The sequence below is a fragment of the Acomys russatus genome, chromosome 32, assembly GCF_903995435.1.
Source record: "Acomys russatus chromosome 32, mAcoRus1.1, whole genome shotgun sequence".
NCBI lineage: Eukaryota > Metazoa > Chordata > Mammalia > Rodentia > Muridae > Acomys > Acomys russatus.
Window position 1 is genome coordinate 6,429,755 of NC_067168.1, and position 13,298 is coordinate 6,443,052.

Consider the following 13,298-nt stretch of genomic DNA (forward strand, 5'->3'; position numbering starts at 1 on the left):
TCACAGCACTATATATGGAACAGCATTGGGAACAGAAGTATATGCTTCACAACTCTGGAAGCTGGAACATCAAGATCAAGTTGCAGGACCCTTCTGAGGGCTGCTTTCATTTCAAAATGGTGCTTTAGAATGCATCCTTCTGAAGGGAACACTGCAGTGACCTCGCTCAGCAGCAGGAGGAGGAGGAGGAGCAAGAGGGCCTCACTTTCTTTGTCAGACAATTTCACAATTCATTCATGAATTTGAGCCCCATGGCCTCTCCGCCTTTCCAAAGATCCCACCTTCAAGCTCTGTTTGCACTGGGGACCTCTTCTCTGTGCATGGATTTGAACATGCGTTTAGGTCAAGCAGGCACCAAGTATTTCCTCCCAGTTGGACACAAAATTATAATTAAGAGTGTGGACTCAGATTACTAGCACGACTTTGAGCAAGGCATATCTGGGTCTCAGTTTCAAGACTAAAATGAGAGTAAGTTTAGAACTTAAGTCACTGAGTTGTCATGAAACGATAAAAGAAAGCCAGTGGCCATTATAGTAGTAATCAATAAAGGAAGCTGAGTGAAAAGCGATCCCAGGGAGGGAAGGTTACTGGAGTTCAAAACACAGTTAAAAAGTGTGGGGTAGGTCTCTGTGCTCATGCTAATGAAGGATAAGGGTTTCGGAGGAGGGAAAGTAGGCCCATAGATATGTCCTACTAGACCAGAAAGTATCTTCATGCAATTAATTTACTGAGTGTCCAATTTCCACACCTGACACTAGCAGATAGTTTCTACTTCAACTTGCTAGAACCAGTTGGCCGAAGCACAACCTGCCCTTTCATTATTTGCTATTCAAGTGCCATCTTAAACAGGAAGTCCCCTTTTCAGAGGAAGAGATTATTTAATACCTTCCTGGTATCTAGCACACTGCTACCTGATACACCCCAGCAGATATTAGCTTTTATTACTTGTTTCTAAGTATTCCTGGACCTGGACTCTCACGCCATCTCAGGGATTTCACTCCTCTATTCCTCTCTCTCTCTCTCTCTCTCTCTGACTCTCTCTCCCCTTCTCCCTTGTCTCTCCCTCCCTTCTTCCTTCCCTCCCTCCCTATACAATTCTTTACAGCATTCTAGAACTTCCATGACACAAAGTCTTTCTCTTTGATTAAGTAAAGGCAAAGATGGAACATAGATTTATAATTATTTTGAAAAAAAATCAACTGGCCATCTAAAATATAAAATTAAAGCTGTACCAACATCCCCCACCATACAGCACCAAAATCTCAAGTTTGGGGAGAGAGGGGGGAGGCAGGAGAGAGAGAGAATATAAATAGTGAAACTGTAAGCATGTTTCTGTGGTCCTGGATGTGGCCTGGATATGAGAATTAAAAGTGTTCGCATACATGGCAATATGCCAGGTGGCAGGATCTCTAACAGGCAGGGCTTATTAGAGGCCGGTACCCCACTGCAGATGTTACTCTCAGAGAAGAGTAATGCTGGTCTCATGTATTGAGTTCTCAGCAATGCAAGCCCTCATAAAAATGCCCAGCCCAGTCCTTCCCTGCTCTCTGGCAAACTGTCTTACTATGCTGTCTTTCCCTCCCACATGACCTGCACAGCAACCCTGATCCCACTGTAAGCCAGCCCAGCAGCATCAACTAAAAGCCAAACAAATATAGCTATCTGATCCTGGACTTGCGGTTTCTAAAAATGTGAACTAAATAAATTTCCTTTCTTCATAAAGTACCCAGATTTTGTTATAGGAACAGAAAACCAACTATTATACACTCAATAAGAAATCATGAGAGAACTCCTTAATAAATGGAGTGTACATTGCAATCCTAAGTAGAGAACTGCCTCCTCAACTATGATACAAAATTCAGGATCCATGGACAAAAAGATCAGTAAGTTTGAGGATACAAAAGTCAAACATTCCTACAAGGCAAACATCACCATTAACAAAGGTAACCCAGAGCCCTCTGCCTAGGGTTGCCACTGCCCACAGTGGGCTAGGCCCTCTTTTATTAATTAGCAATCACACACACACACACAAAAAAAATGCACCGTGTGTGCAGATAGAAACAATTCTTCAACTGAGGAATATTAAAATATTGTCATTCTCACTAAAAACGAATCCAGATTGCAGTGATACTGGGCCTGTTTTCTACTTATCAGAATAGTAAAGTCAAAAGTCTGATGGTCGTGCACTGATGAGGTATTTCCATATTGCTAATGGGAATATAATAGATATAAACTTGGTGAAGAATTATTACAAAAAATCCTAACTGCCCAGATCTTTTCATGCAGCAAATTCTGCATCTAGAAATTTATTCTATTACATTGATACATTTCCAAAATGATGCAGACATAAGATTGTTCATTTGCTTATAAATGAAAACAAAACAAAACCAGTAGGTACTAGCATGACCTTCATCAGTAGAAGTTAACTCAACAGGACACATCTATGCTTTGTGTGGCTTTTTGTCTCTGTGTCATCTTTTGCCAGTTCCCTCATTAGCGTGTGGTTTTTTTTTTCATTACTGTATCTCTTGCAGTGTATTTGGAGCACTACACACTGCCCATATCAAAAGCCAAATTAGTTGATAAATGTGTTTCTGATGTGTCTACCTACAAGCCATTCCTTTTGTCTGTTTTCTGTGAGCCTGCCTACTTCTTGAGGCACACACACACACACACACACACACACACACACACACACACACACACACACAAATTAGGCTGTGCTGGTTGGTTTTTGTCCACTTGACACAAACCAGAGACATTGGGGAGGATGGGGCCTCAAATGAGGACTCGCTTCTATCAGACCGGCCTGTGGGCGTGTCTGTGGTGCATTTTCTTGGTTGCTGATTGCTGGAGGAGGGTCTAGCTCTCTATGGGCAGGAGCACCCTGGACAGGTGGTCTTGGCTTATGTAAGAAAGCATGCTGAGCAACAAGCCTGGAAGGAGCCAGTCAGCAGGTTTCCTCCACAGTCTGCTTCAAGTTGCTTCAGTTTCTGACTCCAGATACCTGGCTTCCGTTGCTGTCCTGGCTTCCCTTGGTGATGGGGATGGACAGTGACACAGAAGTGTAAGTCAAATAAACCCCATGCTGCTTTGGCTCATAATGTTATCACAGCAATAGAAGCAAACTAGGGCACATGGCAATCAATAAACTCACGGTGGCCTCAAGTGGGATTCAAATGAAGGACAGAGTTGCATGCCTCTCACCATTTAAGAAGGAAAGAAAGAAAGAAAGAAAGAAAGAAAGAAAGAAAGAAAGAAAGAACTAGAAAGGATCAGGGTCAATGAAACAAGCATGTCAAAAGCTGAGGGAGCCTGAAAGTTAGATGCACACACCAGTTAGCCGAGGAGTGAAGGCACAACGAGGCTATTGAAGGAACTTAAACCTTGTCCTGCAGCAGACGCGTGAATGAATAAACCAAATAGTTTCTGTATAATGTGGGGAAACTTCTAGTCCTCAAGCCAGTCACAAGAGTCCTGAAAGTCAATGCTCAGACTAGCATAAGGCCTTAACTGTTGCCACCTGTAGGAAACTGAGAGAGGTAAGGATTCGGCCAAAGAGACGGTGCGTCATAAGGTTGAAGAAGGTACAAAGTGAAACAGCGCCCACTCACATGTGGAAGCTGCAGGAAACTACCTAAGGTGACTGCACTAAATCTTCTGGCCTTCATGTGGACAAACCCGTGTCAAATTGGAAGATGAGGCCTTTCTTGACTACTGAGAAGTCAGTGCCTAACTTCAAAGAGTTAAAGAACGTGTTGGCTTTCTTGTTGACAGCTAGCATCATTGGTGACTTAAAGCTGATGCCAAGGCTCATTCAGAAAATCCCAGAGCTGTGTGAATTGTTCTAAATCTACTCTGCCAACACCCCATTAGCAAGACAACAGAGTTTGGGTGTCAACACATCTGTTCACAACATGACTCACAGGGTATTTTAAGCCTACTGCTGAGTCATATTCATTTTTTAAAAAAAGTTATTACTGCTCGTTGATCGTACACATGCCCAGCCATGATGTGGGATACGGCTGTACCGTGAAGTCAGGGCTGTTTTCATATCTGCGAACAAACATCCGTTCTGCGCCATGTGGAACAGGCAGTGATCTTGCCATTCCTGCTATAGACGCTGACCCACCAGCTCACTCTGGAGGAAGCAAACTGCAAAGCTCCAGGAGAGGGTTCCCGGCGCTGAATGCAGTGAGACTATGAGCTAGGGCAGGAAAGAACATTAATTCCAACCTCAGTGAGAATGTGGAAGAAGGTGATTTCAACCTTTGAGCAGTTGAAGAAACAGCATAAGAACAGGAAGTAGACGTGGAGCATGGCGACACGACAGAACGGAGGTCATCTCACAGTAAACGTTTAGGAAGGATGACGTTGCTTCCTGAAGAGGAGCCAATTCTAGATAGGAAGTCTATTTGTTACAGTGATACATCTTTGAAAGAGTTTTGAAATGGCATCTATTTTGGCTTAACATATTACATAATTTTTGTGGATAAAACAATGATGAGGGAGAAGGCGCTGTTAAATAAAGACAGTATTTAAATGTGGCTAAGCACAGAGGCATGGAGTCTACAGTGAAAGAAGGAAGCAGTTGGTGTCACATGAACTTGTCACAGCCCTCGAAGCCTTTAGCCACCACACTGCTCAGTCAGCAGCCACAGGCATAGAGGCAAGACCCTTCACCAACAGAGGCATAAATAACTCGCTGAGAGCTCAGATGATCATTAACATTGTTAGCAATAAAGTATTGTAAATAAAATATGGGTGTTGTTGGGCATGCTATTCCTATATATCTAATATACAGCAATGTTGTGTAAACACGATGAGGCACCTACATTAGGCAGCTCAAAACCTCCTGTAACTTTAATTCTAGGGGGTCAGACACCCTCTTCTGGATCCTATGGGCACACACACACAGACACACTAAAAAATAAATCTTCCTGGGCTGGAGAGATGGCTCAGTGGTTAAGAGTGCCGCCTGCTCTTCCAGAGGTCCTGAGTTCAATTCCCAGAAACTACATGGTGGCTCACAACCATCTTAATATGATCTAATGCCCTCTTCTGCAGATAAAGCATTCATATGCAATAAATAAATAATTTTAAAATCTTCCTTTTAAAAAGTAAATATTTACTTAACACACTGGAAAGGACATGACCCAGAAGACAGTTACCAGGTATACCAGATGTCAGGTATGCCAAGTCTCACTCATCTTATTGAGAAATGTACATTATTGTCATGGTATGGAACTCAACTCATAATATCTTTAAGGTATGTCTGTAGTTTTAAATTCTGAGCAATTGTATTGTAAGACATGGCTGAAGAGAAGAGATTGGCCAGAATATTTTTGATCAAGGGTTCACACTTATAAAGAGCCCAAAGTAATATTGCTCAATATTCTTTATAAAAGAAGATGCATATCCTATCCATGATTAAACTCTTAAAATATGAATAATTTCTTTTGAAAAATTCTATCTGGAGAAACAAGACTCCAAGTTTCTTTCACACTCTGATATACTATTCAGAATTAAGAAACACTGATGTTGGCCAATGAGATGGCTCAATGGGTCAAGGTGCTTGTCACTGAGCCTGAAAACCTAATTCAGTCCATGGAGGAAAACAACAGACTCCCAGAAGATGCCCTCTGACCTTTACAAGTGCACTGTGGCATGTACTTGTGAGTACTCCCCACATACACACAAAACAAATGATACACACACACACACACACACACAGAGAGAGAGAGAGAGAGAGAGAGAGAGAGAGAGAGAGAGAACCCACATAATGTTTTGCCAGCCCAAAACCTGTAACTTCAGTTCTAGGGGGTCCAACACCCTCTCCTAGATCCTATGGACACACACAGACACACGCAAAATAAATCTTCTTTTAAAAAAAGAAATTTTGATTTAACACATTGGGATGCATATGACCAGGTATACCAGATGTCAGTTTAAAAAAAGAAAAAAGAAAGAAAGAAAGTGATGTCTTCAGCTCAGCCATAATCAGATCTCCTTCATTTTCTGGAACTGTCTCAGCTAAACCAACTTGTACCTGACAAATTATGTGTGAATTTGGGGTTGAAGATTATGGATCTAATTGATCATCAGTTGGTCTGGAAAGCAATGGTTCTCAGCCTTCCTACTGCTGTGACCCTTTAATACAGTTCCTTGTGTTGCTAGTTATTATAAATCATAGTGTAAATATCTGATATGCCACTCCAAGGGGACCGCGAGCCATGGGTTGAGATTGGTTTTCTATCCTAAGTGAGCACAACATACTCATCTTATTAATTATTCATTTATATGAGTGTTCTATTCACGTGTATGGCAGAAGAGGGAACCAGATCCCACTATAGATGGTTGTGAGCCACCATGTGGTTGCTGGGACTTGAACTCAGGACCTCAGGAAGAGCAGCCAGTGCTCTTAACCGCTGAGCCATCTCTCCAGCCTCCACAACACACTCATCTTAAACCTGTTCACTGAGGCCCTCTTATAGCATCAGCATCTTGCTATGGCAGGTGTTCTCATAAAGCTTTTCTGTGGCAGACGTGACAGGAAAAATCACTGAATGACGGACGGCTGCAAGAAACAAGATAGTAGCAAAGAAGAGGACGCATCCTTGGAAACCAGAAATGTGAGATGGCGTGGACGAAGAAGACTGAGGTGGAAGTGAAAGCGACTTGTCCTTACTTTTCCTGGTGAAAGAAGGGGGAAAATAAGTGCAAAGTCAAGGAAATTTAAAGTAAGTGTCTGAAGTAGAAAAAAAAAAAGAAAAAGACACAAAATGGGCTTCAGTAACCAATTCGACAACCACGTATCTGAGCAAACATCAATTCTGAGTGAGCATGGAGCTACGAACCCAGTGTGAGGCATCGGACAATGAACAGTACCAGCCACTTGAGTCACACCTGTTGCACAAGCGCTGCCCTAAGGATGTGTTAATACACACTTCTTATACCCTTCTAGCTGAGGTCAGTCTACTGGAGCTTCCCAACACCACCAATACCTTGGGTCATAAAACCTACACACAGTATTTGTTTTGCATGCAAGAGTCTTTTTTTAAAAAATTATTTATTTTGACTTTATATGCACTGGTGTTCTGCCTACATTGTATGTCTGAGCTGCCATGTGGGGGCTGCGAATTGAACCCAGGTCCCCTGGAAGAACAGCCAGTGCTCTTAACCATTGTGCCATCTCACCAGCCCTCATGTAAGAGTCTTACTTCTAATGATTGCACACACAGGAAAACCCATCTGTGTCCAATGGTGAGCCTCATAGACTTAAGACAGCCTCTTCTTCAGAAGCTTGCTCTTACCACCTGCTGTGCTTTTGTTCTCCTTGGATGAGGCCTCAAATGCAATTAGGTAGGTTGTTTTACAACAATATGTCATCAGCTGTTGCTTAACGTCTGCTGCTAAGCCTCCAGGAAAATGGTAAGTGCAAAGCTAGTTTGAAGGTGGGACAAGGTCTGTTTTTATTTTTCATAGTTTAATTCCCAAGGTATAGTTGGTAGGATTCTAAACATTTCTATGGAAAAAAAAAAAAAAAAAAAAAAAGAAGAAGAAGTATTTCTCACTCTCTTCAGACACTCCATGGAAAACAAAATATTCCCATTTTGATTAGTTGGACAGATTTTCATATTACATCACTGCTTGTTTTGTTTTGTTTTTCCCTCGTTGGTTTCCTGAACTTAGCCATAATCTTCTAACATAATCTTCTGCACAATGTCCTCCAAACTGTGGTGTTGTGTCTAATTCCAGAAATTAACCTGTAAACCCCACCTGCCCAAGGATCAGGTGACCTCCTGGAATACTGGGAGTTGTGGTTCTAGGAAAATAGCAACGCTTCATGGGAAAGTACAGTGGCTAAGGGTTTGACTTTATAACCCTCCCCCCCCCCCCACCCCCCCCCCCCCACAACACGTGTTACAGGCCAATCAGCTGGGAAATTCCAGGAAATGGCCCTGACCAACATTCACTTCTTGGTCATATTTAATAGTTAATAAAGCTTGCTTTAAATTTGGCCCCAAACCTTGGAATTGTTTTTTTCTCCAGCAAATCTCAGGGTTAACATGTGTTTAGCCTATTTCTACAACAAAATAGTTTTCCTCCAAACTTTGAGTTAACGCCTCTTTTGCTGTTCTCATTCAGTGTATTTTTTTTTTGAGATGTTCCTTACAAAGGCACTTTCTTCTTACAAACAGTGAGAAACATACCAGTGTGAGTCTTCTAGCTGATAAGAACTTTCCAGGGTAAATATAGCTGGATAAGAGAGGCCTTTCCACATACCTTTGTCCAGTTTCTTTCTCTTTTCTCCTTTCCTTCCTTCCCCCCCCCCCCTTTTGTTTTCTGTTTTCAAGACAGGGTTACTCTGTGTAGCCCTGGCCATGCTTGGACTCAATCTTTAGAATGGGCCGGCCTAAACTCCTGCCTCTGCCTCCTGGGTGCCTGCATTAAAGGCACATAACACCACCATCTGGCCCCATCAGTTTCTAAGATGCTAGAAAATACCCTGTGTTGTTACTCTTTTCCATAACTGAGCTCTTAAAACATCCTTCTACTCAAGAATCTGGGATCTTACAGAAATGCTGAGGGGGGCTATCGATTCAGAAATGGATGGGCAGAGAGAGTTTGCCCTGTTTGCACACTAACAACTGAGCCCACCATGTCTACTGAGATACTAAGAGACTGGGACCAGAGAGAAAGACCTTGTTAATCAGAACACAAATGTCAGGTTGAGCAATGACTGGTGTCATGGTGGGACCAGCTGTTTCATGGGCAAACACTATAGGAGAATTCCAAGATCAGTAAAGACTGTTTCACGCAGAGCTGCTAAGCATTGTCCATCCTTCCCTCCAAGACAACAGTTCTCCAAAGAGAGGAGCGGCCTTACTCTCCTGGAGAGGGAGCTATTTCTAGGCATCCTTATCTCTTGTTTCCATGGCCATTAGTTCTCCAAACATCCCTGAATGGAGCATCTGAAGACTGGAGGAAGACTGTGGAAAATAGTGTCTCCCAACCAATGCTAGGGAGAGAAAAAAAAAGTGCCTCTTGGAGCATTTTTTCCCCAGAAATAAACCCAGGTGCCTCAGGCCTCCCTTCTAGACCAGGCTACTTCTAGATGTCCTGAATATCTTGTGGCATCTTCCATTCCACTCTCTTAGGGGGACGTTAAGTCTCCAAACCTGATGAGTCAGAAATGACTTGGTGAAGAAACCAGCAGAAAGACAGAATCAAGAGGTCAGAGAGCAGATACACATTCAAAGCTTTGATTGGGAACGGTTTAGAGTTTCTGCACTCAGTCTGAGGATGCCCCACTTCCTTAGAGAGCATCTGTAGCTTTGGGCACAGGCAGGGAAGGAGCCATGAAGATACTCATAGCCTTCTTTCCCCCAGAGTCTAGAAATTGCTCCGAGTCTTCAGATTCATTCAGAAAAGTAGGTTTATAGCGAACTGATCTGAAACATCCAGTTTTCCACAGACTATAGTCTCATTCCTAATTCTACAGGCAGGCTGCGCCACCAGAAGAAGGGAAACTTCCACAATTGTTACCAATGAAGATCCTTCATTAGTGTATTTCTGTTGTTCAACGTGAAACAAGGGGTTTGAAGTGAGATGGGCTACAAATTAACAACCAGGCAGCTGACTGATGGCTTGAAAGTGTTGAAAGAGTTAGAGCTTTGAAACTGGGTTATGCTATCAGCAACAAATCATCGAGCACTCCAGAAAAATCTAAAGCATCTTGCCTGGGAAGGGAACATTAGCTCTCTTCTGTAGATCAGGGCCTCTCCCCATGTCCACAGCTACAGGCAAGCAGCCAAGACAGCCTCCTCAGACTTCCATCTGCAGGGGAAAACGGCTCCTCAGACTCCTGCTATTTTGGGAACATCAGACTGAGTGAAATTTAGGGTCATGCACCAGTTTAATGATCCAAATTATTAAATGACCTGCACTAAGCTACCCGACAAGAGCAGCGTCAGTCATCCAGTGTCAGAAAACGAGGACACTGGGAAAGAGATGTGGAAAAGTGTGATCAGCTTGCACCCCTCATTCAAAAGCCCAGAGTGAAGAGGGGGAAGAAAGCGTAGCAAGCCCTTCCAGACATCTGGTACACAGGTCTGTGACACACGTGTGTACGTGACGGGATTGCTCCTCTGCTTTTAGAATACAAGGTGCAGTTGACTATGCTTTAACTTGTAGGTAATTGCCTAGCTCTCTCTTAGATGAACTAGGCTTTCTCCGTTGTGACTGACGTGCCTCTGCAGGCTGTGTTAATGGCTTCAGTTGTGCCCATTGGTTCTACAAAGTCCATTCACAGCCCTGGCGAGCTCATACACAACCCTTTACGACTGGTTCCTTAGGCATGACATCACTCATGGTCAGATTTTCCCATGGGTACTGGTTAATCTTTCACTGGAGGAAAAAAAAAATTGAACCAACAACAACATTCCCCGAGACAGAGTTTGGTGATCATATCTGGTGGAGTTGCCACGGACAGTTCAATCTAAAACCAATTTTAAACCCCCCCCCCCACAAATAAGACATCATTCCATTCTGGGAAACATGTTCCTAGCAATAGAAGCCATGCTTAGGCATCACTGGGTATCCTAAATAAAGGAAATCCTGTGTCCTAAACACAGTAGCATCCAGACTGCCCGAGGTTAAGCAGGGACCTGAAAGTTGAGAGAAAAATGTGCCTGACAAAGTAGCTTGTTTTAGTCTTACTGTGTGGGAGAAGAATACTGAAATGGCACTCTAGTGACCATTTTTTGTCCTTGAGCAAGCCTCTGACCTTGGAGTGCAGATAAGACCCAAGAATATGCTTACGATATTAATAACGCAATTGGGTTGTGTTAGATGTAGCAGCTGAGTTTGTTTTATAGCTGTGTTTGAAAATACTATGAGCTTATCTAATCTGTTTCATAGCTCAGTATCCTTGGGCACGTACAGACTGTTGTGCAATGCACAATGTTACAACTTTTCCATCTTGCAACTCCGCGCAGGCAGCTGAAGCATTCCCCCTTTCGCCCTGCAGCCTGTAGCAGCTATCATCCTGCTTTGTGCTGTTTTTATGAATCTGAGAGTTCTCAATGACCTGTGTTAGTGGAAGCAGTAATTGTGGCTTCTTTTTGACTAGGTCATAGGTCATTCTAATTGTTAGAGTTAGTCTACTGGGCCCTATGGCTCCTTTGTTCTTACCAAACTCAGGACTGCAACATTTTCTTTCTTTTACTTACTAATTTTGGGCGGGGGGAAACTCTTACTGTATATTTATAAGTAGGTAATATGAACACACAGTTCACAATGAAATGTACAGCAAGACATGTAGTCAAAGCCTTCCTATCATTGTTGGTTTCCTCTGTGCCCATTTTCTCCTGCCTCTCCTCCCTCTTTCCCCCAGGAACCTCTGTTGTCAACATCTCCATGTTCTTCCCGGTAGTTTTAAAATGCAACACAGGAAAAAGACTGATGGTTCTCTTCTTCAATCATTTTAGAATGTTTAATTGTAGAACTGGATGTTAGGAATTGAAACTATATTCCCCTGGCTCCTTTAGGCTAAGTGCAAATATATACGTGTGTGTGTGTGTGTGTGTGTGTGTGTGTGTGTGATGCTAGAGTGAAACCCAAGAACTCCTGAACCACACTGCAAACTTGCCGTATGGGCTATAAACTAAGGGGCTGTGTGGTGGTCCCAGGAGATTCCCTTGATACATGCCCTTTGACCCTTCTTCCCGCTCTGCATCCTACTGACTGCAAAGCAGATGCTGTATTATAATCTCAAGGATAGTGCCCTGCTCAAGCTGGAGGCCAGTGACCTGGAGGGAACTAACTCCTGAGTGTGTCATGGATCATAGCTCCTACCTCAAGCCTGCACTGCCTGCCCCAGATGTTTTCAGGGGAAAAAAAAATACATCCAATTTTTAAAATCACTGATTCTCCTCTCTGCCTATCTCTCTTTCTCTGTCTCTCCATCTGTCTGTGTCTCTTTCTCCCCTTTCTACCACTCCTGCCACCCCCCCCCACACACACACACAAAGCAAGAGGGAGAGTTTAAATACCTGTGTGTCATAACAAATGCATTCCACCTTTTGGGACAACTTCTCTCTGTCTGCCATGTATACACAGCATAGCTGGCCTGTGGACTTCCGGTAATTCTCCAGTCTTCATCTCCACTCTGGTCCTAAGAGCAGGCACTCACTGCTCATCGTATGATGTCTCACTGGGGGCACAGGCACTCACTGCTCTAACTGGCTTTGTGTGGGTTCTGGAAACCAGAACTCAGGTCCTCAGACTTGGTAGAAAGTATTTCACCTGACATTCCATCCCCTCTGCCCAAGTCACTGCCCAAGTACAGCGCCACTTACAGCCAAACCCAGTCCCTAATACAAAATGTAATAAATAAGATATATTTTTTTAGCAGGGCATGGTGGCGCACGCCTTTAATCCCGGCACTTGGGAGGCAGAGGCAGGCAGATCGCTGTGAGTTCGAGGACAGCCTGGTCTACAAAGCGAGTCCAGGACAGCCAAGGCTACACAGAGAAACCCTGTCTCAAAAAACCAAAAATAAAAAAAAGATATATTTTTCTTAATATTTTTTTTGTAAATAATAAAACATCACATATTCTGCTATTACACAGCTTTGTGTCGGTTTCTGGCTTACATTTATCTGTCCATTTTGTGCTGTCCAGGAGGACAGGATGGGAAAGCACACCGGAAACAGGATTGGATTTGGGGAAACCAGTGGAACATGGGAATGAACTCCAGGGGGCCTAGCAGCTAGGGGATCCACCCACACCCTCAGGTCTAAATACGTGGGTAGGTGGACCGCTCACCAGAACCCAGATGTCGGCTTCTGCAGAACACAGGGAGTCGACAGCAGCACAGCCTCTGTACAGTAAAGCACAGGGCTGCCTCTTTTTCCTCGCTCTCTCGCCACCCGATGATGCCTCAAACTGGCTGAATCAAGTCAGAAGCCAGACGGTGAGGGAGCTTGGGTGCTGGGATCCACAAACTTGACTTCTTGCGGCCAGAGCAGGATGGAGAAATGTGCAGAAGGAGTCTGAAGTGAAAAGCAGACAATTTCTATACCAACGTCACCGCTGCCCTTAGGCAGACTGAGCACCGTGTCCCCAGAGCAGAGAACAGTTTCCTTCGTTACCTCCACACTGTACGATGTTCAATCTTATTCCAAAGCATTCGTTATATTCCTGCTCATTAAACATTAAAGGGAGATACAAGAATGTGATGAACTAAAAATTTAACTGCTTTTTATTAAAAAAAAAAAAAAAGGAGGGGGGACT